The 27,770-nt window shown below is 33.7% G+C and overlaps 1 protein-coding gene across 14 annotated transcripts in view; it reads right to left on the reverse strand.

Moving 5' to 3' along the window:
* LOC145297622 (FMRFamide receptor-like) overlaps positions 1 to 27,770 on the reverse strand; it is a 1,184,367-nt gene that overhangs the window by 582,090 nt on the left and 574,507 nt on the right. For 12 of the 14 annotated variants that reach the window (XR_013870287.1, XR_013870285.1, XR_013870283.1 and 9 more), the window contains one exon: positions 10,177 to 10,210. The exons of the other annotated variants lie outside the window; for them this stretch is intronic. The gene's annotated coding sequence lies outside the window, so the exon portion shown is untranslated. The remainder of the gene's footprint in view (positions 1 to 10,176; positions 10,211 to 27,770) is intronic. 14 annotated transcript variants of the gene reach the window in all.

The following is a 27,770-nucleotide window of genomic DNA, read 5'->3' on the forward strand; positions in this document are numbered from 1 at the left end:
ATATATATATATATATATATATATATAATTATGAAATCTATAAAAAGAAATAGATACGGATACTTCACCAGGATTTTATGATGTGTGATACAGTGCGTATAATAGGTGGGGAAGAAAATATAATCTAGACATAAGATTAATCATGCTTTCTAGATTATCTGAATTTATAAGTGTGTTACAGCAGTAGATCTATCTATAATTCCACCTGAGTCTCTCCCCCGCCTCTCTGTATCTCTTTCTCTCTTTCTCTCTAATGTCCTTTTTATATTCCTCTGTACCGGTCGTTGACAGATTAGTTTCAGATCGTAAGACAGAGCTATAACACTTCATTTTCCGCTTCTTAACGGTGATATCTTGATATGCCGTGATAATAGTTTACATCTGCATTGTTCTTAAAATAATTTAATGTGACCGTTTTATGAAAGGTGACACACTTTCAGAATATCTCATATATGTTTTACACGTTCGTCATTTACTCTCCACGATTCACACGCGTACTGAAATATGTAAATACAAAACTGATAATTTTATTTATTTCTACACGTATTTAACCCAGATATGTTATAATGTTACGTGCACGTAGAAAGGTTAGTGTGTGGCAAGAGAATATGCAACAATACCAGTGCATTATCAGTTTATATTGTATTTAAACTTCTGCTTGCCAGAAAAATTACATATAGAATGCCAAAATCTAGCATCTCAAAGAAAAGATATAATAAGAGGAAGAACGTTTTCTAGCACCTAAGAGCATATACAGCAAAGTATCGGGCATTTGCAGTTAAACATCTTTTTTCCGGTGTTTGTGTAGCATAAAAGTGTGAGGAGTTCACCAGAAGACATCTCATTAAAATACTTAGAAAAATACAGTTATGCAATATTGCGTCGACGAAGCTGTGGTTAGAACTGTAGACAATGTACGATTTTTAAAATTGGCGAATAGATTTTACCCATGTGTAAGGGAGGAGCCATGTGTGAGAGATACCCCTTTTAAAATAGTGTCAATAAATTATATGCATGAGCGAAATGTGGCTTTATAAATAGACAAGATGCACTTAGGAGGAACTTTCTATCACAACAGAAATGACGTACTTATTTATATATGTATATATATATATAGATGTATATATATATGATTGTATAAATATATATGTATATGTTGTATATGTATATATGTATATATATGTATATATATGTATATATGCATGTATATGTATATATGTGTGTGTATATATTACTATGTATATGTATATATATTTATATATATGTATATATATGTATATATGTATGTATGTGTATATATGTATATGTACGTATATATGTATGCATGTGTATATATGTATACATATGTATATACATGTATATATGCATATATATGTATATGTACATGTATACATGTGTATATATGTATATATGTATGTATATATGTATATATATATAAATGCATATGTATGATATGCATATATATATGAGCATATATGCATATATATGTATATATGTATATATATGCATATATGTGTGTATATAAGTATATATATATATGTCTATATACTTATATATTTGTATACATATGTGTGTATATATATGTATATATGTATATATGTGTATATATGTATATGTATACATATGTATGTATATATGTATACATGCGTATATCTATACGTGTGTGCAGAGATTTATAGAAATGTAAGTATTTAAATTATATTAGTGTCTATTTTTTATATTATACTTAGAAATAGTACTAATGTCTATTTTACATTGCTTCAGGAAATTGTTATTTTTCTTCTATTTTATTCATTTTTATATATATATAAATTTACCCTGACTTTCACGCAGTTTATAATTAATAAGTGCATCTCACACGACTGATGCCGTATTATGACAAACCGCTACGGTTATTCCGCCCATTTAGTTTAAATGAACTGCCCCAGACGACAACTATAACAACGCTGCACATTATGTTAAATATGAACGTGCTAACCTTCAGTTGATATATTTGATAAAGAGTGTATGAGTTAGTTCCGCACACATTTCTGTATATATTAATAATGATGTCTAGTTTAACATAAATGTGATACACGCATATACAAACACATATGTACCTCCACAGTTTGGGGTGCGATTTTATTGTATGTTACCAGGTCATCAGTACTTTAATTGTGCAGGGTAGAACGATAAAATTGTCGCTTTAGAAAAGATAATATTATCCCATTTCCGTCTGATGAAAACCGTTTCTCCTTTTGGGTGTATCATGTGGGGAAGGATTTTGTCAGTAAAGAATATATTTTTTAAGGATCAGACATTTTTAAGATTATGTTATATCTATGTAGATGAGAGCAAGTTAAAGGTAGTGTACGATGTAGAATATGTGCCGATTTTACCTGGTAGCGGTTTAAGGACTAAATAATTAAGGAGAATAATATGAACTCTTTCCTCTGTAAATGCGGCGACTGTGCTGGTGTTGCTCATTAGAAGTAATGTAGCATTTTATTATCACGAGTGTATGTGAGAATTAGCTGTTGTATGCTACATAAGATAGTTGTTATTAGGGGGCATGTATCTGATTAGGATATTGCATCTCTTGTTGAAGTCCTACAGAGGCTAATTTATGCAATCAAAATTTATATATATATATATATATATATATATATATATATATATATATATAAGATGTATATGAGAATTTGACGAAACACAAAAATATTGAAACGCTAGATTCATATACAAGTTGTTCGGGAATCCACAACATAATTTATTTATATTGGTGAAGGTTTTGTGTTGAATCAACCACACTTTCTGCTATTAATGCTTGTCGGCGCAGATGACTGTCATTAGAGAAACCATACAGTAAAACGCATATCTGTATATCAGATTTAATTTATCTTCGATGCATGTCTTAATTAAGACTGAAAGTAAACTTCCCCACTGAAATCATGCATTCAAAATTATAACTTTGAAATTTCGACTCGTCAATACCGTACAAACATCGCATAGCCTTGCTAAATGATCACCCATATCGTACTGGCCAAGATCAACGTTCCTCATCTACGGTGAACTGGTGAGAAACTGATTGTAATATGACAGTTCTGTATATATATATATATATATATATATATATATTAAGTAAAGTGATTTTCAATTTAAAAATTTAAAAAAGCACGGTTACCAAAAAAACTATATATAATTGTTCTACATAACTTCATGTATACCACAAATAAAAAGCACGGATTTCCGACACGATCGTACAGATAATTGACTTTGTTGTTGTTCCTTCTTATGAAACTGATTTTTAATTTAATTAAAATTTGATTTTTAAATTTAATTTTTTTTTTTAATTTTTAAATTTAAAATCACTTTACTTAATATTTAATTAGCTCTAGGACATTTAACTATCGAGGTTATTATATATCTAAATTACAACGAGCATTTCCTGTATTTTAATTAAGCTAGTAATTTCACTGTTACATTAAAATACACTTAGCTCTTTAGACTATTATTCTAATCTCCTTTAAATTTATATATATATATATATATATATTTATATATATATTTATATATATATATATATATATATATATATGTATATATTTCCTATTGTATAAGCTCCAATAATTATTGTTGAGCTTGGCATTATCCGGATAAGTCTCCTTTTGTCGAAATGGTTTTTCTCTTTTCTCTTTTACTTAATGCTATATATATATATATATATATATATATATATATATATATATATATATATATATATATATATATATATATATATATATATATATAAGGATGTGATTTGGAAGATCATTAATATAGATCAGGAAAAAGTTGTGCCCACGACGAAAGTCTGAGGGACTCCAGCATTAATACTATATATATATATATATATATATATATATATATATATATATATATATATATATATATATGCACTGCGTATGTAATTATTAACGAGTTCATTGTTGTTTTAATATTTAACGATAAAGTGACTTAAAATCCATGGAACTTTGAGAAAGTGCTTACACTACTATTCGGCTACTTCAGTTAGAAAATAAAAGTATTTAAAGCAGTATTAGCGAACCTATGGCAGAAGAATGGGTTATCTGTCTATTTCAGTGTGTCAGGTTATTATCGAGGTTGAGAAAAACTCAATATACGCATAAATTGTTAAATGGAATAATTTTCAAACATTTAATGAACTAGGAAAATGCTTACAACACAATAACTACATAGAAATATCTACATTGCCCTAATAAGTAGTGGGCATGAGATTCTTTTATGGATGTCTTGTAAAAGACGTTGGTCCACAGAATTAGTCAAATTTGTGTTTTCGTCAAGTTATTGTTGTGATACCTCTTAGACAGACTCCGACAACTCATCTTTTCTCTTAAATCGTCGTCCACTTGCACAGAGGCTTCAGGTCATAATACACAAATGGTGCTCAATTGGGTTCGAATCTGTTTTTTTTTTACATAGGCTTAACCATTTATCCAGACCCAGAGACCACAGGAGAATGCAGGTTAAGAGTGTACAGTAGTCAATTGGACAATATAGGAATCGTTATTTATAGAAATTCAGTAAAGTTGTTAACAAGTGAGACGGCTCATCCAGAAATTTTTTACGTTGGACTCCAATACAATCATATTGTACGCAGCTAGAAAGCAGGAATACGGAAGACAAGTCCACAGACGTGCAGTTCTCAGAAAGAAGCTTTGCTCATAGAATCTACGTTTAGGTTTAAGCTCAGATAAAGAATGGGGAAATTATGTATAGCGTTTTCAGCTAGACAAGTTTTTCTTTTGAAAGTTTGGCGAGGGGGTACAATGGATTGAAGCTCAGTCGAACACTGAAAATAACGATAAAGAAGAGACAAACTCGCAACATCTCTTCTGTGAGATATAGGTTGCAGCGAAGAGAACAGGGCATCTCCTACGAGGCTACGTAGTTTATTTTGAACTCTATCAAGGCAGAACAAGCCATTTCTAGCAGCTCCTGCCCAGATGTGCAAACAGTATTCCATCCTTGGACGTACCTGGTTCTGATATAGACAGATGATTGTATCAGTAGTGAGATATCTACTGGATCGATAGAATAATCCTACCATTTTTCGAGCGGCTAGGCAACAGATTTGATGTACCTGTCTAATTAAAGATCAGGAGTAAATGTCAAGCCCAGGAACTTGTCAAAACTTAAGGCCGCCTCGAGACGAAGACCATTAATTTTAATTAATGGCAGATGGGGATCAGAACGCTGATGATGTAAAAAAGAAACTTGGTTTTAGATGCATTAAAAGAAACCACTCCTTTCCACATTGTACCACGTTCTCAGGATCAGTGGAGAGAGAATCGGAGAGAACTTGGTCGTTTACTCTCTTAGATGTGCTACCATAGATGGTAGTATCATCAGCATAAATGTCTCGGATGATGTAATGATGTGATTTGGAAGACCATTAATGTAGATCAGGAAAAGAGTTTGGCCCATGATGAAGATCTGAGGGTCTCCAGCAGTAATACTGTGAGATTCTGAGTTTTGCCCATCAAGTACCACTGTTATGAACCTATCAGAGAGAAATGATTTAATGATTGAGAAAACATTTCCAATGAAAACATAGCTGGAGATCGTGTGAAGTAAATCTTTATGGCATACCTTATCAAAGGCCATTAATATGTCAAGAGCAATTGCCCTATAATTGGAATACCGCCAGGGCCGGTTGCTTTACTAGAATCAAGGTTTTTGATTAGATTGGCACCATCACGTACATATATTTATACATCACATAGCGTTTTTTTCTGATATAGGAGGAAATATTGGTGTTTGGCAACACCTCTTCAACTTCCCTAGTCCACAGAACCCCAGTTGTTGCAACTATTCTTGGTTTGTGTTTGCTGCCTGTGAAGGAGCATTATCCTGCGTACAAATAATGGTTCTTTCGAAAGTCAACCTTTACTTCTTCAGCCATTGTTCAAAGTGCTCCTTCAGAAAAAAAAAACTATGTAAGTATTAGACGTCATCTGGGGCACTCTACTTCCTGTAATCCCAGCCCAAATCATTATTCCACCATTAGATTGTGTGTGCCTTAAACGCATATGCCAATGCCGTCCATCTAGGACCCATCCCTTACTCAAGCCATCTGGATTATCAAGAGAAACACACACTTGATCCGTGAACAAAACTTTGGAAAAATCCGTTTTCATGTGGTCCATTTATTCGTTTTTGTATGTGATATTGCTTCAATGGAGGCTTTGCCACAGGCTTAGGAGATTTTGCCTATTCTTTCAGAAGGCGACATCGAGTACATTTTTTGACATTCTTCAATCCGGCTTGGACAAAGACTTTTCGACTTGTTTGATCAGGGTCCTTAACAACTTCACGTTTACTTCGGAGTAGAGAAAGGCGTTAAACAACTCTATATGTACCTTTATCAGCTCTCTTACGTACCTTTGTAGGGCTCTTGACAAAGTTATTCACAGTTTGATGGTACCTTCCTATCATTTTCGATATTTCGAGTGTAGTTTTAGCTTTTGATAACTGTTCTGTAATTGTATTCTTTTCAGAACTACTGAAATCGCCTTCACGCCCAATTTTGTTAACAAAACAAACCGTCTTGTTAATACGGTGTCACATCTCAAATACTGTGGATTCAGCAATTACGATTGAAAGTTGTTTACATTCCGCGGAACAGTAACAAACTTTTACAGTACGCGCAGCTCAGCATTGCCAAGGTTTCCGAAGCTATTGATAAAAAACTGTTGGTAAGTTTCTGAAAGTGGTAAAACATGTTATCTGGTAAACAAATTGATACGCACTGTATATATATATATATATATATATATATATATATATATATATATATATATATATATATATATATATATATATAAGCCTGAGGAATCCTAGAGTAGATGAAACGCGGAATATTCAGTGTAGCTTAATCGCCATATACATTTTATAACTTATATATATATATATATATATATAACATGTGTGTGTCTGTGTGTCTGTGTATGTGTCTGCGTATGTCTGTGTGTGCATATATGTATGTGTATGCATATACATACATGCACCTGTGTGCATATATATGCTACACACCATTTTCTGAGAAGTGGGCTTAAGCTTTGTGCATTCAGTTATATAGTCTGTAGTTAAGAGTTTCTGTCCATCGACGACACAGAGAAAAATCATAGCCTATATATGCTTATCTAAATAAGTCAATTCTTTAACATTTGCTTAATCTCAAAAGCCAAATCTTTGAGGAAAAATGCGGGTATAATTACTGTTTCAATCTGTATGTTTACCCTTCATTCTCTGTGTTTGGATAGGTTGCCTCGCTAGCTTTATTGACCTCGCAATGTTTCATTGGCTAACAAGAAGCTTTCACACAGATAATCAAAGGCCCCCCTCCTTGAAAACATCCTCTGTTGTTCCTTGAAAGCTGAGTGGCAACTAGTATCCCCACGTTTCCAGTACCCCACACCTGTTTCGAGAATATTTGCGAATAAATTTTCATTATCGAAACAGCTGTCTGGCACTTGATTTCGTGTTGGCAGCTTCTATTGGTCTTCACTGGAATTTGAATGGCAAAAAGCCTCCCTAAGGTCTTAGTTTTCTTCGAACTTGTCCAGCGGAGATCTGGTCAGTGCTCTCTCTTCGGCCTTTCCTTTCTTGTTGACTCTACTGGCTATACGATGTTGCTCTTTTTTTGGGGGGGCGGAAATATGGGAATTGAAGAATATATGTAAGTTTAGAGAAGTTATAGATATGCGGCTTCACTGTTCTTGATTTCATGAAACGTTTCATGTTTTACATTTGCCGCAGTCTGTCAGGCTCACGCTTGTGGCTCCTGTGTCTTAATCTCTATATTCAAGAGATTTCCTTTAACATGTCAGCTGTTTTCATTACGTGTGACTTTCTCATGAACGAAATAAAATATGTAAGTCACATAATTGAAAAAATGGTGGATACCCAGACCAGGAGAGAACAGTAAGCTCAGAGTACTCTAACAGATTAAGCCCTATGTCAATTCTTACACGTGTATATGATTATACGTCATCTTAACACCTCACCAGCGGTTTCACATGCGGAAACTATGTTGCACGGAAGATATGTTTTGATACACTCTTACTTAAATGGTCGAGATCACTTGCGTGCCCAGTAAAGTTTTCATGCCAGCAGAGAGGGGTTTTTCTTCCAAATTTACAAAATAAAAACACCTTATCCTTGGATGTGTGTACGATCAATAGGAGATATGGTATATAGCGTGCAATAGCCGGAACATATCTATAAAAGTCAGCAAAACTAATCAAGAAGATGTCACGCAGATTACACCAGCGATATACAACCGTTGGGGAAGACCTATTGACATTATTTTCGAGGCACAATATACTCTCCAAACATGACCGTAACAACGATGGTCGGTTTGAAAAAGAAAGGTCACCGATCAACTAATGATCGACTCCAACAACAAAGAAGTATCATCAGCTTTTACGAACAAAAGCCTAAGGAGGGTGAGTTGAGAACGAATCCTACTACATTCTATGGCGTCATTTCCGTTTCTGGTGTGACTTCTGGGAAAGAAGGGCAGCTGGATAAAATCAGACAGGCAGAATATCTGGATTGCGGTTTTACTCCCTTAATTCGTTCCTGATTTTTGTCTAAAATTCTTGCACGGTCTTGTGTGTTTTAACATGTATTCTTTCTTAATGGGATCTACAAACAAATCAGAACTAGTCAAGTCGGAGGGACGTGGTGACAATTTGACAATGCCTATATAATAGATAATATGCAAAACGGAAAATGGGCACCATTCAACAGACATTATTCTAATAAATAATTTATGTTGGAATTGTGCATGTTTTTCTAGATTTCAAATAATTTAGTCAGATTGTTAATATAACAGAAAGCTATCATGAAAAATTAAGAGTTAATCAAAGTTCAACCCCTTCTAGTGTCTTTACGGGCATATATAATTATTTACTTTAATATTATTAATATGTATATATATATATATATATAATTATTAATTAGTAAATAACTATATATATATATAGAGAGAGAGAGAGAGAGAGAGAGAGAGAGGGAGAGAGAGAGATAGAGATATTGGCAGCAAGTCATTATTCAGGCACGTCTGATTGAACACGACAGAGTTATATTTCCGACTGTGCTGGATATCTTTTCAATTCGCCGAGCGGTCTTTTTTTTATTTCAACTAGCATGTTGGCACTTAAAAGTTGTTGTTCAGCAATATCCTTTTCAAGCGATTTCAATTTGTGCATCGGACCATCGTCAGGAGCGATTGTTTTTGTTATCGTTTTCTTTTTTTATTTCTTTGGTGCGTTTGTATTTTTAAAAAGTTTTTATTGGTACTAAGGTTGGGTGTAGGAAGATAACTGGGGAATTATATTTATTTATATTTATAGGTTCTTATTTTATTTTTTTATTTATTTGGTCTCTTCGTATTTATTGAATAAAAAAACACTTATCAACAATAATGCAACACTCTTAAATAACCATAGAGAATGCCCCAAACAATATAAAAATGCCCTTTATAAAAATATGACTCGCCGCTAATACAATATCGCATCAATACTAAAAATATGTTAACAGAACTAACAAACATAAAAAACATCCTAATAAACAATATTTTACCCTTATTTTTTTTTCGATAAGCACATAAAACTCTATTTAAACTCACTCCAAATAAAAAAAACATACACTCTAACCGTCACAAGAACTATACTATTAAGATATACAATAAACACCCACTACACACTAACTACAAAATAGATGAAACATGATAACAAATTTAATTAAAAGATGCACCAGCCCTATGAACCAGAACAAAAAAAATAATTCATATACCATACTAAATTTAAAGCCTTCATTTTATTACTTAAAAAGAGTAATAATACTACCGCCCCATTAACTCAAGCGAATGCAGTGTATGAATTTTATTTACCTCTTTTACAAAGCCTCCGAACCCACTCTAAAATATAATACATACATAGGCCACACCACAACAACACTCTCCAGACGACTAATCTATCATAATTTTATTAGATGTTATTGCGTTTTTTTCTGTAAAGTGTATAGTTTAACCGACTTTTTTTTAAATTGTAAGTCGGATTATTTTACCCGGATAATGGCGGTCCCAATCAGCCAGCTTGGAGAAGGAGGAAAAAAATGGAAACGTACTTTTCTGGCAAGTCCGACTGGAGTAAACCGCCACCTGTAAAGATAAACATCGGAGAATTAAAAAAAAAAGCTCGAGAATGTACTGAATTCATAACGGATAATTATTATCTCGCTGCCATGACTGCAAGAACTATCATTTTTTGTCGTAGACGATAAAGCAAAATATTAATTAGATCTTCAAAAGAGGAAATGTCAAAATTATTCGCAACTACAACATTTAGCCCTAAACTAATTACAAAATGTCGCGATTATAACATATTGTACGCGCTATTGAAAAGTGAGGAAGAATGTAAAACACTGCCAAAAAGAGAAATCATTACGAAAGGTTGTGCTTAGAATGGAGAACATAAGCTTCCGTCAAATTAGTTGTGGTGTAACCTTAAATTCACTAACCCCATTTATGGGAGAAAGTCAAATCAAAATATTGAAAATAACGACGTAAATGAGGCTAGAACAGCTTGTGATGATCTTACGTCAGATAGGTGTCCCACTGGTAAACAGGGTGGGTGCTGTCATTATTATACAACTGTTCGAAATTCTGAGGATGTGGCTGGATATAGGGGGAGTAGGAATTGTCAGAGAGGGGGCCAAGACACGAAAGGAGTTAGAACAGGAAATGTAAAAAAAAATGTAAAAAAAACATGGACGGATGAGGAAAGAAGAGTCTTATGGGAATGCTTTGTAAGAAGTGGAAATACCAAATCTGGTGGATATATCAGTAAAATGAAGGAAGAATAGGAATCAAGAGGAGGGGGACCTAGAAGTGTCGCGAGTTTGGTATCCCAGCTAAAGCAAATTAAAAATATCAACCTGCTTTCAGTGATTGCAAGAGAAGAGATTGAATGGATGGTAAGGAATGAAATGAACACAGGAAGTAAAATTAATGAAACGTGCTCTGATGGAATAAGTGAGAGAGTGGAAGTGCAGAACGGAAATGTAAACGATGATGGTAGGCGGACAACTGAGGACGTATGGAATCTTATGGTTAGGGGAATTAATGAGAAAGAGTTTGAAGGATCTAAGGCAGATGAGATCATTGACTCTGAGACATTGGAGCCAGTGAAAGGGGCGGATGTATGGAAAAGTGGTGAGGTTCGAACTTTGACTTCTGTAGAATAAGAAGTACTTCAGAAGTTAAGAGAGGTTCTTCTTAGAGACGATATCAAAGAGATTCCAATTATGAAGAGTAGTGATAGACGGAAGGTAAAAAACGAGGTAAAGATAATTCCAGCAGTAATTCATAACATCATAAGAAAGTACATATCGAACTTAACAGGCTCCTATATGCAGCGTCATACGTTATTGCGAATCATCTTGGCTTATTACAGAAGAAAAAGAGAAAAAATGAAGGATAGAAGGCCACAGTGGCAAAGGCGGCTTGAAGAAAGTATTAAACGGTGGCGGAAAGACATTGGTAGAATCGAAGAAATAAGAAAAGGAGTTAAACTAGGGCAGAAAGCTAAGGACGAGCTTGAAAGGAGGTATGGATTGCTGGAAAATGGAACGATGAACGTTCTAACAATGTTGAAAGAAAAGGTCCACACTGGTGGTATGAAAATTAGGAACTTTGTTGGAAACAGTGTTGCATTTCGTCAGAACAACCTTTTCTGGAACAATCAGTCTAAGATGTATAAATAATTAAATGGTAGTATATAGGCGGAAAATAACAATACTCCAAAATGCAAAAGATGCAAGGAAGTTCTGGAGTGGGATTTGGTCCGTCGAAGGGCGATATAATGAGAAGGTTAGTTAGGTGGGAGGTCAGAGAAAGGCTATCAGAAATTCAGCAGATGCAGGACGTTGAGATAACCATCGGTGACGTTAAAGCTGGACTAGGAAGACTGATAAACTGGAAGGCACCTGGTCCAGATGGGGTGATGGGCTTCTGGTTTAAACAGTTCCCATGTCTTTATCCACCTATAGCTGCTGCTCTGCAACGGGTTGTAGAGTCGGGAGATATCCCTGATTGGCTTGTGAAGGAAAGAACAACACTGATTAGGACAGATCTTGCAAAAGGAACGGATGCCAATAATTATAGACCAATTACATGTCTGCCATTGATGTGGAAACTGTTGACTGGAATATTGGCGGAGACAATTTATGACCATCTAGAGAGTAATGGTGTTTTTCCTGACGAACAAAAGGGATACCGGAATGGTCGAGGGGTACTAAACAGCAACTACTAATTGTTAAAGCAATAATGCAGGATGCGAGGAAGAAGAAGAAGAAGAAGAAGAAGAAGAAGAAGAAGAAGAAGGACACCTGAGCGTAGCATGGATCGATTACAGAAAGGCTTATGACATGGTTCCTCATTCGTGGATACGTGAAACACTATTGATGATGAAGGTTGCTGAGAATGCGGTAGGGCTTTTGGAGACAAATATGGCTGAATGGAAAATGGTGCTGACAGCAAACAGAGAGGAGAAGGGGCAGGTTGGCATTAAACGTGGACTATTTAAAGGAGATTCGTTATCGCCACTTCATTTTGTAATGATAATGATGCCACTGAGCATCCTACTGAAGAGAGAAAAACTGATGCATAGCTTTGAATCTGGTAGCAGTCGCCTCAACCATCTACTGTTTATGGATGATTTGAAAATATTCGGTAGTAATGAAAAGGAAATGGACAGACTGGTAGAACTTGTGGGGACATACTCAGAAGATATTAGGATGGAGTTTGGGTTAGTAAATGTGCGGTGCTGGTGATGAAAAGAGGAGTAAAGGTTCATTCGAATAGAATAGTGCTGTCAAATGGAAAACTCATGAAATAAATAGAAGATACAGGATAAAAGTATATAGGAGTGCTTGATGGTGTATGCATCATGAACAGAGAAATGAAAGAAAAAGTCAGGAAGGGGTATCTTAGAAGAGTGAAAATAATTGCAAAAATCGAACTGTATGGAGGAAATCTAATGAAAGCAGTAAATGCATTGACAGTGAGTGTTTTGAGATACAGTGCGGGAATTTTTAAATGGTCTGACAAGGAGTTGCATGCCATAGATATCAAAACACGAAAAGGCTAAGCAATGTTTGGTATATTTCACATTCGAAGTAGCGTAACAAGGCTGTATCAAAAGAGGAAAGATGATGGGAGAGGATTGAAAAGTGTAAAAGATTGTGTTAGAACCGAGGAGATGTTGTTGGAGGAGCATGTGGTTAGAAAATTGGAGTGGATGCTTATGATTGTGGCCAATGTAGTGATGGTATGTGAGACCAAGGCTGATTATGTGAAACGTATGGATAGGGAAAGGGTAGAGGAACTGGCTAGGAAGAGAATGCATGGGATGTTCTTCCAGTATATAGCAGAAGTGACTGATGAAAGATCATGGCAGTGGCTTAGAGCTGGGTATCTGGGTAAGAGTACTGAAGCTTTTATATGTGCAGCACAAGAGCAGGCATTAGGAACACGATTGTTCAAGAAAGTGGTTCTAGGAGAGGACATTTCTGCAGAAAGCCGGATTTGTGGTAAGACCTCAGAATAAATCAATGTATATATATATATATATATATATATATATATATATATATATATATATATATATATATATATATATACATTTGAATACAGGCAAAATTTGGGGGATAGAGGGAGCTCTTTATGACAGGGCATTTCGAAACTTAGAAACTTATAAATATATTGCCGCATATTACCTTTCAGTTTTACAACCTTATATAACCCTCCCCCACCAAATTAATGAAAAAATACCAGTTTCATCGAAAATAGACACCCGGCAGCAATACACCCCCTATTCAACCATAATACGTATACCCCTTAATCTCAATACTATGTTAAAGACAATTTATATTCTTGTATAACATACTATATATAATAAGCTTCTCCTTATTAATTTAGAATTCATTAAAGCTTCCCCCAACACTCTATAATTCCTCATAATCTTTTTCATCCCTAACGAACCTTACGCTAGACGCCGCATCTCCCCCATGCTACCTAGCACCTTATCTACTCTTCTGATGAGAAGCGTAAGGCTTTGAAATCCGCTGGCATAGAGAGTCCCCTCTATCCCCCAAATTTTGCCTGTATTAAATTATTCAATAAATGGTCCATTCTATATCTACCTATATATAGTTTGTGTCTTCATTTCATTCTCTTGTTGTCCTATTGTATAAGCTCCAATAATTATTCTTGACCTTTGCATTATCCGGATGAGCCTCCTTTTGTGAAATTAATCTTTCTCTTTTCACTTTTACTAAAAGCTCTCTCTCTCTCTATATATATATATATATATATATATTTATATATATATGTTTATATATATATGTATATATATTTACATATATACATGTATATATATGTATATATATGTACATACATATATGTATATATATGTATATGTATACGTATATATATATGTATATATGTGTATATATACATATATATGTATATATATACACATATATATATATATACGCATATATATAATATAGAATTCTTGGTAAAATTATTTATGACATTTAAGAGAAGAACATAAAAATTAAACGACCCGGATGTAAGCGTGATACAAACAAGAGCACACACACACTATCGTAATTATATATATATATATATATATATATATATATATACATATATATATATATATATAATTTCGATAATGTGTGTGCTCTTGTTTGTATCACGCTTACATCCGGGTCGTTTAATTTTTATGTTCTTCTCTTTTTTGTCATAAATAATTTTACCAAGAATTCTTCATAAGCTTTGATTTCGATTTCGACTATAGCTGATGGCACTTAAATCATCATTTTTTTTAATAAATATTTTTATCTAGAATTATTTATAAATTTTTTTTTCGGCTTCAAGCTTTTAATATATATATATATATATATATATATATATATATATATATATTTCTTTTTTTTTCATGAGATTGTTTTTCGGTTCCAATTCAACTTCATGCACACAAGCCATATGAATATATATTTTTTTTGTTTTTGAAATAGCAACTTTATGACATAAAATTCGATCGAACATTAACTTTATAATTACATAAATCAAATCTGCAAGAATATCATATTAAAGTGTACTTTACGAGCGGGCTTTACTGGATGTTCCTGCTAGCTTTGATAAATATTTTAGAAGTTATAACGAAAAAACTACAATAATATCAGAGCGTCTACATTTGCCAACATCAATATATTACATATGAATGAGTCTTCTGTGGAATGTTCACATGGTCCGCTAATTATTATTATTATTATTATTATTATTATTATTATTATTATTATTATTATTATCATTATCATTATTATTATTATTACTATTATTACTATTATTATTATTTTTATTATTATTATTGGTTCGCAAGTGGCTTTTACGCACGTCATCAATGATCTCTCCTTGAAATCAACCTGCGTCATTGACATGATAATAAGTTACAACAGGTCTCCACAGGTTTCCAGTACTATCGGCCTCCTTTGATAACACTTGCAAATAGATTTGCGTTATCCCATCAGCAACTTACCGTTGATTTCTCGCGGTCATTAGTTTCCATTCGAATTTATGTGGCAATAATTTTCCTCACGGTCCCAGTTCTCTTCGCAATTGTCCAGCGGAGGTCTGATCAGCTGTTTTCCCCTGATATTTCTATTGTGCATGAGTCTTTTCCACTATTTGCTATCATTATTATTTTTGGTTAATGGCGAGGGATGGAATAGTGGATAGAGAACTTGTGGAAATGCACCTTCAATGTTCTTGGTTCAATGTAACACTTCTTTATGTTTTACATCTGCAGCAGTTTTTCTGGCCCGCACATATGGCGCATGTGTAATAGTCTCTGCATTCAAGAGTTATCTATAATATATCAGGTGTTTTCATTGCCTTTATCTTTTATATTGTTGGAGCTATGTCCCTGGTTCCAATTTCTCCCATTTCTTTTTTCAAAGTTTTTTTTTTTGTTCGGAATTGTTATTAGAGTGCGAGATTATTGTTGTTGTTGCTGTTGGTTTTCTTCTTCTTCTCCTTCTGATTATTATTATTATTATTATTATTATTATTATTATTATTATTATTACTATTAGTAGTAGTAGTAGTAGTAGTAGTAGTAGTAGTAGTAGTAGTAGTAGATATCTGTCAGGAGATTACAAGAGATTACTCAAAAAAAAAATATAGTCGTATTTCATTGAGTTTGGATATCTACTAAAAATGCCAATTCTTTCCGCCCAATTCGATAATCATTGTAGTAAACTTTGCTTATCGCAATACCAGATTACTGTTCATTAGTCTCCGAAAAAGACTATTTGTCTTCCCTATAATTTCGGTAGGAGTATACATGTCTAATATCCAAGTACTATTTACACTTACCTTGTGAATATCAGATGATTGAGACCCACCTAAATCTATTCGTTCCCCTTGACAATTCGCAACTATGTTTTATGCTATCAGTTGAGGTAGCCATGCTTTCTTTTGGCGGCGGCAGTGTTTATAAGCCATTTACCAAAAATAGTTTTCCGTTCTTCATACGCGACTGTTCTTATTTTCCTAATCTTTATTGGTCAGTGTACTGCAATAATTTATTTTGTGGTTTACGTTTTGTCTCCTTGTCAACAAAGTATACAATTACACATTCCTTATGTTTGATATTTTAGCGTTAATGTAATTTGTTATAATCTTGTTATTCAGTGGAAGTATCATTAGAAAGTATTTGTCTTTGTTAATTTACTATTTTCTCATCCATGTCTAGTTTTGGGTTTTTTTTAGCAGTTCTGTTCAATGCCGATTCTTATAAAGTATGCATGTAGTTATTGCTTCTCCCAACATGCTTTTCTTGTAACTGTGGTGTTGTCTTATGCATTTTCATGTCCTTTCTCATCTTGTCCTTCCATGTCCTTTCTCTCTTGTCCTTCTCAATTAGAATAGATCTTTATGACGTATTGGTGTAATAGGTTTTTCATAATCATGAGTTTTCAAGTCTATTTTTTAAGATATCTGTTCGGCTTTCACCCAGGCCAGAGTAACTTATTAGCTTAAGATACTGCCTGTAATTTTGATCATTTCTGTGTTCAGAAATTATAAATATATGTAAATCGTACATTCGCCATCGCGCTTTGGTCTCCTCTTACTTGCCCCCATCTATGCACTTTTGCAAATTAGGGGATGAACTATGTTTTTATAACATAACTCAAAACTTAAACTAAATGCAGTGACCTAGACATATCACTAAGAAAGACTCAACTGCAGGTATAGTTTAAGAAATATATTTTTCTTTTACAGCAATACATATGACATAGAGAACGATAAATGCAGTACTTTCGAAAATATGAGGGACTACAAGTTAATGTCTACAGTGTAGCTTCTCTGTATATTTACATCGCAAGGAGCATACATATGTTGGTTATAGTTGGCTCAACATATCGCCTTTCTCCTAAATCATTTTCAACGGTGAAAAGTTGCTATCTTTTCCGCATCGAGTCATAATTAGTGGATTCCCATCATCGGTGTTCAGATAGTACGTGGATTGATATGTGATCGCATGTAACAATAATTGCTACGGTGCGCTATTATTTTATAAATAATATGCCGCTAGTGACATCTGAGCGATGTTATTAAAACTGACTTTGAAGGTGTGCATGACTATGTCCCGGGATGTGTATCATATATACAGTATCGACAATTCCTTTGCGGATGTTACGCAATTCACAAAGAATATATTGTTTTTTGTTTATGACTGTATTTCAAAACCAAAAAAGAGGCCCCGCCTCATTAAACCTTAACATAAAAAAATAGTCCCTGATTCTAAACAGTCATATCAAATAAGGAAACCACGCAAAAGTGTCTTTACATTTTAATTTAACTGGAATTACATCAAATAGAAAATTAAAAACTAAAAAGCACCTGTATTTAAAAGAAAAAAAACTGCTTTCTTTAGTACGATGTTATTTCGCGATAAAACGAGAAATGTAATTCCAACGATATATATCTAATCCAACTGTTAATTGTTCTTAAGACTCCCTTACTGTGATTGCAAGGCCGACATTCTTCATTACACATTCAATTAGCGAATTACATTTTAAAGACATTAAATATATATAAGGTTGAGATTAAAGTTCTTGCGGAAATTTCAATTTGATTACAAATAATGTATTTCTACATAAGTTTATCTTTGTAATGTCTTTATTCATATATCATTTTAAAAGGCGTTTATGCGTGTTAACAAACGTATGTCTTTTTAAAATTATTTACATTAAATACGTTATATACAAGATAGAAAAAAACTTGTTGGCGAATTTGGTTGTTTAAGAAATTTCGGGGTGGCAACGAGACTCTTGAATATTATGAACGTAGTTGTCGACCATTCAATGTCGACAACGATCATTTAACAGACTGAATCTAGATTAATCTACGTACAACCGTTCAATAACTAACTTCTGAATAAGATGTAATGTATATGGCGATTATTAACAACTTGTGAAATATTAGAATAACAAAAAAACTAGGTAAACTGGTGCCGAATTGAACGGCAACCAAAAGAAACGCTGTTGTGACGTGTCATCTACTTTTTTATTTACGCAAAAAGAAGGGACCTCGGTTTCTCGGGCAGGTTGTTACTTGCTATTAAATATGCGTGATTTACGCCAATCGACGATTATCAGCTCAGTGGCTAAACGCTGTCGAAGCTGCACAACACTTTCCGAAGCCAGAGTTGCACAAAAAGAAGTTAATACTGACTGTTTAATCGTCTCTTTACATTTTTTTAATGCAGCCAAAACAATTACGGCGGAAACGTAGGGCCACAAAAGGACGCAATGCATCAGAAGGTCCGATAAAATAACCCAGTATTATTCAACAGAAATGATATATCTGTTTCATTGATTCTTATGGTGCTTATTTGGATTAATATTATTTTTCTTTTTAAAGTTGTAAGAATTCAAAAGTTAAAATTACAAGATCTTTCCTGCCAACATGGTATATTTAATTAGGCAAAATAGTAAAACAGATGTACTCAGTGTATGATATAACATTATATTTCTATGTTGCTATGATGTAATATTATAAAAAAGCAACTGTTATTATTTATTAAAGCAGTGCTTTGAAATAATGAAAGTATTTGCGAAATATTTCTGCATAAAAATCCATTATGTTTATATGTATATACGCACAATATAAATTTATATATATATGTATTTACATAGTAATATATGTGTGTATATGTATGTATATATACACATGAAAAACGAGTGTAATGGGGTTTTCGTAACTAAATTTGGAATTATGAATTGAGTTAATCGGTGCAATATAAATGTGTATCTTATCATCGCAAAATAACAACAGCTATTTTTATTCATCCAAAACGGTAAATATCGAAATTTTCACGAAATATAAACCCATCTATCGATCTATCGGTCTCTCTCTCTCTCTCTCTCTCTCTCTCTATATATATATATATATATATATATATATATATATATATATATACAGGATACTGCAGACTTAAGTAGACTATGGGGTGCGCAATATCTTACCACACCATTCTTTAGTTAATATTGTAAGATACCAGTGCAAGTGACCTGTATATACAGAACGACTAGAAACACTGCCGAGATAAGATATATATTCAAAATTTGTAAATTTTTAGGAGTCAGATATTTCCAGTTTACTTCTTACACTATCATGAATAAAACGAGAATTCCTATGCAAAAGTTTTACACTCACAATTTTCATCTAAACGTCTCGCGGTTTTACGCGCAAGGATACACGCATTTCGTTTACGTGAAATAAATATCATAATTTTACATTATACATTTAAACTCTTTCAGGTAGGTAATCTTACATAAGTAATAGCAAATATTTCATTAATAATAAGTAATAGCAAATATTTCATTTCATCTGCATAAAAGTACCTTTTACTTCAGAACAAGTAGTCACCAGGTCGAGTTGACATAGCCGCACATCTATATGCTCCTGTAAAATATCTATCTTCTTATATATACTTATTAATATATATATATATATATATATATATATATATATATACATATATATATATATATTCATATCTCTCTTTCTCTCTCTCTCTCTCTCTCTCTATATATATATATATATATATATATATATATATATGTGTGTGTATGTATGTGCGTTTGTGTGTCCGTCTGTGTGCGTGCGTGTTTACTGTTCTTTTTTTTTACATTATATAATAGGTGCAAGGAGAAAAATAAAGCAGTTTATATGTATTTTAATTGCTAACACAAAAACGTGTGAAATTATTTCTCGGCTGAAAGAAAAATGTAATTTATGATTTTTTTTTAAATTTTTATATTTATACTTCGAACAATCACACGCAACTGACGAAATGTACTTGCCGACCGACCGAGTTCTGATTTAATTTTATTTCAATTAATTTGATTTGTGTATTCCGTGTTATGATCAATGGATGTGTGTTCGATCGATTGCTTAGCATCGGCTTATTTACTCTGAGATTCCTGGCTGTGAGAACCGTTTGGGAAAACAGATTCCATTTATCATATTAAAACAAGGATGTTTATACCGGTTCAGAAATATGAATTTCTCATAGCCGTTGTCGGGTCGTATCAATTCATCAATGGTATTGTAATATATGGTATTGTTCTCAGCATGAAAATTAAACGAGTAGTTTCTAAAATGCAGGACATGGAATGTAATTCTGCAAGGTAATAAAGCATACTTATTTGTTCTTTTTTCATACACTACTCTGTCTTTTTGACTTTTCATGAAAGGATGGAGCCTTCTTAAAATAAAAGCCACATCTGTCAGTGTCCGCCCATGACACGTTATTCGCATTGAAACGATCTTTATTAATGAGTTATTAACGCTGCTGTTCTAGATTGGGTTAACGATGTAGTAAAATAAGATCGAATTTTTTGAAGCAAAATACATGTAACACCTTCTTAAGAGTTTTGACAATACTGCCAGTTGTAGTTGTTTGTAATTTGTGTTACTCCGTCTGGTTATTGACATAGGTCCAATCCACTAGGCGATTAAGGTTGGGACTAGAGTGGCCTGGTGTTCGTGCATGGTCAGGTATTTTTTCCAGCAAGATATCCAGTTGTTTTTTTTTAATGTCGGAGGACATGTCTCATTGCGGCTGAAATACAGTTGAATGTGCTTGTACCACTGTAGGTGAGGCTATAGTGAATGAGATACTTGTTCCAATGTGTAGTCCCAGGTGTGTTTTTTTATATAGCAGAGCTTTACTCTCCGCTGGTGCATTATTTCTACTTGTGTTGTGTTTGGGATACTTCCTTCCAAGATTTTCCATATGTAGATGAAAATATATCGTTTTCGATAGCATTGTAGTGAATACAGCCTCTCCCAGTAATTCATTTGGTCTACTCCACATGTGAATGTTCTCTGGGGTGCTTCTACTTTGCAGATTTCTGTTAATTTTGTAAAGACCACAGCGGACAGCATTCTTTGAGCCTTGGGAGAACAAGAAATTTCCATAGTTCTTAGTGCTGAAGGATCCCTGTATCCATCATGATATGTGTCTTGCGACCGCTGTAGTGTGGTCAAGATGTTGTGCGAAGATGGCATCTTTGTTCATATAATCTCCCTATACCTTTCATAGTATTTCTAGTTGGCTAAACCAGTGTGCATATTTTCCCTTGTGATGTTTATTATCGTATTGTAGTAATTCAAATTGTCTCTGTTTAGGGGTATGTTGTTTTCATTAGCCCATCTCATAATTTTGTTGAGGACTTCTTGTAAAAGCTTTGGGGCATGTAGGTGTGGAGATCTTTTTCGTGATTCTTGTGCCGTCAGCGAAAGCTGTTGCTATTGCGTGCTCCAGGTCTCTATGTATATCAGTAACCATTATAGTACATAATAGAGGGCCTAATACTGAACATTGTGGTACGCCGCTGATGACCTTAATTTCCTCCGATAAGCTTTTTCAAATGGTTACTTTCTGTGTCCTGTTTCTTAGGAAGATGTGTAACCATGTTACACAAATTTCCAGTGACCGAATTTTATGCAGGTGTATGCTGATGTCTACTTTGTCGAAAGTTTTTGCAAAATTCATATAGATTACGTCGGAGTTCTAAAATTTATAAAGTAATGCTCTGGCATTGCAGGGTTTTTCTCTGAGCTACACTGTAGGGTATTTTGTACTTCATATAGCTGCTCCTTTCTATTATTTATGGATTGATTTGGACACACATGCGTGTAATATTAGCAAGCAAGGTACCAGTTCTTTCTTATTGTTTTATATTTACCGGAATAATATATATGAATTGCTATACAACGAGTTAATATCACGAAAAAAAAAGGTCAACACTCATTACATTTTACTTGATAAAAGTCTGCAACGTAACCGAATACTTAAAACTTGAAGTTGACATGCGATTTTCATTTTACGCAAACACCTTAATCGCTTTGTATATATGAATCAGATTTACTTCGTATTATTTATAAATACTTAATAAGATTAATTTGAATGTTAATAAATTGACCTGTTTTCTACCTAATCTACTGCAACAAAAAACTAAAAGCGTAATAGAGCGAAAAAAACACTGTAGGAAAAAGCAAAATCAAACTATAAATAAACCGAACATTTCGAAACGACGTTCGAGAAGACAGATACTAAGGAGAACGAGCGCGATCGCGGTTTATCAGTGAACATATCCGATAATAAATGTCGTTGTAACAGACAAAAATAAGTCAAGTTATAACTTGCCCTATGTTCCTTGTGAGCTCTACGTGTATAAACGTGGGGAACCTTACCAAAGTAAAAAAAATATATTAAAAGTAATCTCTTCTCTTCTCTTCTTCTATCTTCTATCTATCTATATAAATAAAATGAACTCATTTTTTCCCGTCTGATTTTGACATTATTAGGATTAAAAATCAAGATATTTCATGCAAATATAATATGCACAAACGGCAGAACAATATCTGAGGTGTGTTATAGGCTTATTATTTCTCAAATTCCTCGATAATCTTCGATTTTATACTTTTCTGCTGAGAAGTCACGGCCAAAATCGGTTAAGATCAATGGAAGTGGTAAAATATTTTCTCTCTAATAAATTCCTCCCCCCCCTGCCACCACTTAACACCGTTTGGGGATCGTTCACAAGGAACAGTTGAGAAGAGAACACCGGTTTGGCTTCGTAGTTCTTTCATGTGAAGTTATTTAAAATCACTAAACTAAGCTGCAGTGATCTGTGGCGTAGTGGTTAGCGTGCTGGACAATTCACATTATATTTTTACGTTCGCGCCGACCTACCGTAGTCGTTTTTTTTTTTCCTAAACAACTGGAATGGACTTTTCTTGGTGGCCGAACTGTTAACGTTGCAGATGTTTTTGCTTTTTTTGTTTTTTTTTCACACTTTATTTTCCTACATTTACTCATGACTCCGGGTTTGATCCTTCCTACTTACCTACCATAACATTTTTTAAACCCCCCCCCGTCCCGGAAACAAACACTCGGGCAACGCCGGGTACCCCCGCTAGTTTAAATATAAAATAAAAAACAAACAAATTACAAATATGCATATTATTTCTATAGCAACCAAATTATTCTAAACAATGAGTTTGTTAAAATCTTAAAAATCAATCGATGCATTGCAATATGCATTACAAAATTCCACACGGCAATTTTATTTAACCTTGAACTGTATACCATTTGTCTTGTGTCAAGTCGGACGTTGTTAAAAGTGTGTTGTTCGCGTATTTAAATAGTAACGTAATAAATAATTACACTCTGGATATATGACTTAGCAAACGATTTTACACAGGTGTTAGCCGTTCATTCGAATTTACACTATTTTCTTGTTTGGACGCCTAAAATATGTTAAACTGAGCCTTAATTATTTTATACTGAGCAAACATAAGTTATTTCCCAACAGTTAAAAGTAAATATAATTAATTGTGGTGACCATATGAAAATATAGTTTATGAGTTGCCCATATGAAAACATCGCATCTTTGTAGATGTACAACCACGTGCATATTTTTAAAAAATTCTTGCTTTTGATAGTTCATGTATATATATTCTTAGTTTCCTTGAATCTCTAGCACATTATACGACAGTATTGGTCTACATTTTCGCAATATTCTTATCTCGTATGATTAGTTATTACTGTATGTTTGTAGAATCTAAAAGGTATTATGCAACATTACCGAAGACATTGCAGCCTGAGTGGCAAAGTACGCAAAGAATATGAAATAATTTTAATAAGACTCCTCTTTTTCCAACGAGATTTATTCCCTCATTCTCCCGCAAACCAACGTCACCATCCATCTGAACTGATTGTCTTCTTGAATGTGCTCGCTTTTTTAGTATTCCATTTCCTTACCATAATGTACTTTAGCTCAATGTGTGGTATTTGCATATTACGGTCTGCGCGATGTTAAATTAAACCAATGCGTTATATTCTATCATTCCGTTATTTATTACAATATGCCCCTCTCGGTTTATTCTGATTTTCTTCTACATAAGTAATTTCAGCGCAAGACGAAGTGTAGTATCTGGTTTTCTAGATGCTGCACTGAAATCCATTGTTCTCTCTAAGTGGATGAGCAATTCTTAATGACCGAGACAATTTTTATTTTTGTTCCTATTCTTCACGTTAAAAAAACAACCCTGATGCCTAACTCTGTCCCATGGGGAGGCATTGTAAATAGGAGTATTCTTCTATTTTCTTTAATTATATACTGCCACACATATAGCGTTTCTAAAAATTTACTAAATAGTTTGAATTAAATAGTTTCTTTAATGATTATGACATATTTCTGTAATTTAAAGTCTCTCTGACTAAGCCATTGTTTTTTTTTTAATTCCAAAATTCACACAATTTTTTTTTATAATGAAAATAATGTATTTTAAATGTTACCCATTTTCAGCTTCGCATAGTTGTGCTCTTTCCAAACCATTATTCATGACAGATTGCAAAATCTTTAGAATGCGATTTAACTCCCTTATTTTGTTTTTGATATTTTCCTTCAATTCTTGCATGATTAGGGATTTGACGTTTTGAAGTCTGCCAGCTCGCGGAACGAAATAAGGGAGTTAAATAGCAATTCAGAGATTCTGCAATCTGGATTGGATAAGGTTTTGTGAGGCGCACAAATGTGCGAATCTGAAAATGGGCAAAATTTAAAAGACATTACTTTTCATAAATAAAGATTGCTTGAATATTTCATGCTTTTCTAAATAGCCCAAACGCTTAGCCATATTGCGTTAAATATAGAGGAGCATACCAAGATTAAAGAATCTAATTAAGTTCGAAAGTCTTTAGTGACTTTTAGGACAGTCTTTATAACGTTTTTTATAATTTCTACTTTACTTCTATTTCTAGCAAAATTATTACGGCCTGTTTTATTGTAATTCGCTTACTATGTGTTGCCACATAAGTAATCATAGGAGATTGTAAACCAATGGCTGCCGGTGTTCCATGAAGTGCGAGTTACAAGTACCTCCAGATTTTCAGCAGGTTTCTTATTTATCAGAAAAAATATCAAATGAGTTTGCACGATTACGAGATTTGTATTAGAATGGCTATACACTTCGCCAATCCAAGTCTACTTTGAAGGTTTGGTTATTGCTTTGTCTTGTCAGTTTCTTTAACCTCGATTATTGCCCGATTACTTCGTGTTCTGCCAGTGAATGCCAGCCGGATCTATGTTATGTTACTTTCTTGTTTGTAAGATTTTTGCTGTTATTATTATTATTATTATTATTATTATTATTATTATTTATTAGTATTATCATTAATCTTAGTAGTAGTAGTAGTAGTAGTAGTAGTAGTGGTATTCGGATTATATATTCTGCCTTTTTATTGCATTTTACACTTTGCTTGTAAATCTATTTATATTTTCTCTTCTTAATTTGTCACTTAATGTATTTCACTCTATATAGCTTTAAATGTTGCCGATTTTCAGTTTCGCATATTTGTGCTTTATTTAATTTCTTATTCGTGACAAATTGCAAAATCTCTAGATTGATGATATGAAATTGACAAAAGTCAGTCCGTTTGTAATTATTGTTGCTGTGTCTGTTTAGAGACGTTCTATTACTTCAAAATCTATGCATAATCTGTATAGTTACTTGTTTCGTATAATCAACGGAATATACGCAAACTTTACTGTTGTGGCCTTCGAAGGGTTACTAAACGATAAACGGACACAGGTGCATTGAAAAATCTAACATTTATCGGAAAAAAAGAAAACAGCGCATAATAAGAGCAACCGTCGTAGTAAGTAAGATGTCGGACGACGTAAGTAAATACCACTCTGACAGCCGTAACTCTGAGTTTATTTGTTTTATTACATTTTCAACCCAAACAAGACACAATGACACTTTGATGTAAGGGGCTATTATCAGGGATCTAAGTTGCAGGGGTACTGCGTAGGGAGTTTAGCAGCAAGATGTATGTTCACATTACACTTGAATTTCTGCATGTCAATACAGTTGGGGAAGCAGGAAACCGGAAGAGAATTCCAAAAGTCTTGCAATTCTGGTGAGAGGCTATTAGAGTTAAAGTCATTTTTACATCTAGGGGTCTTAACTGTGTAGGGGTGGAACTTCGCTGCTTGTCGGATTTGTCGGGGGTATTTTCGTCGAGAAGGTACTAGGGTTAATAGTTCGTCAAATCATCCACCATTAAAGTACTTGTAAAGCAGGTAGGGGAAAGCAACATTTACTTGGTGGGACAGGGGCTGAAGTTTAGATGAGAGTTCGAGGCTTATTAGGTTTGCGACTCAATTTTTGTCCCTGTTCAGGTGCGGAAGTCTAGTAGCAGATGCACCAACCCAAAAGGTGGCAGCAGTACTCCGTACATAGGCAAGTGGTGGCTTTGTAGAGGAGCAGGATACTTTCAGGCGTACGTAACTTTCTAGCACGATACAGAGAGCCCACCTTTTTTGCAGCAGGCTTCACAATGATCAAGATGTATCTATTCCAACTCATGTTTTCTGTGAACGTTAAGCCAGGGAGCTTGAAAGAAGTGCTCCCAGGTAAAGTATGTCTAGCCATAGTTATTAGTATTGGCAAGTTCCATGTAATTATTAAAGGAAACGCACTTTATCTTGGCAGCGTTGAACGTTACCATCAATTTTTGGCCCCATTCTACTACATACTTAATTTATACAGTTCAAAAGCGTTCATCTTTGGTTACTGAGTGAGTCTCCACAACATGAAATTAATGAGTTACTTTGAAATATCTTAACTAGTATAAGATAACATGGAATAATGTTTCTTTATAAAATGTACAACGATCTAAACACTGTTTAACTCTGATCTACATGGATTTTTTAACGAGTAATTCCGTAGATTTTTACTGCATTTTGAACTGATTTTCATTAATCAGATTTCTCGTTGGACAGTATTTGAATATCACCGTTCTAAACATAGAATTAAAAAAATGTTTATACTAACTCAACAATTTATTAAAAAATCTAGTTATTTTCATCTGAAAAAGGTACCATGTTTTTCTAAATAAATTAGCTTTTGGGTTTTGTATTTTTAGCCTGGAAACCATAAAATTGATAACTGAATTTTTTTAGCCTGGAAACCATAAAATTGATAACTGAAAATTTTCGTCTTTTAATTACCTTTTAGCCTGGAAACCATAAAATTGATAACTGAAAATTTTCGTCTTTTA

Source organism: Euprymna scolopes, chromosome 18 (assembly GCF_053919585.1).
Source record: "Euprymna scolopes isolate OS-2025 chromosome 18, ASM5391958v1, whole genome shotgun sequence".
NCBI classification, from domain to species: domain Eukaryota; kingdom Metazoa; phylum Mollusca; class Cephalopoda; order Sepiida; family Sepiolidae; genus Euprymna; species Euprymna scolopes.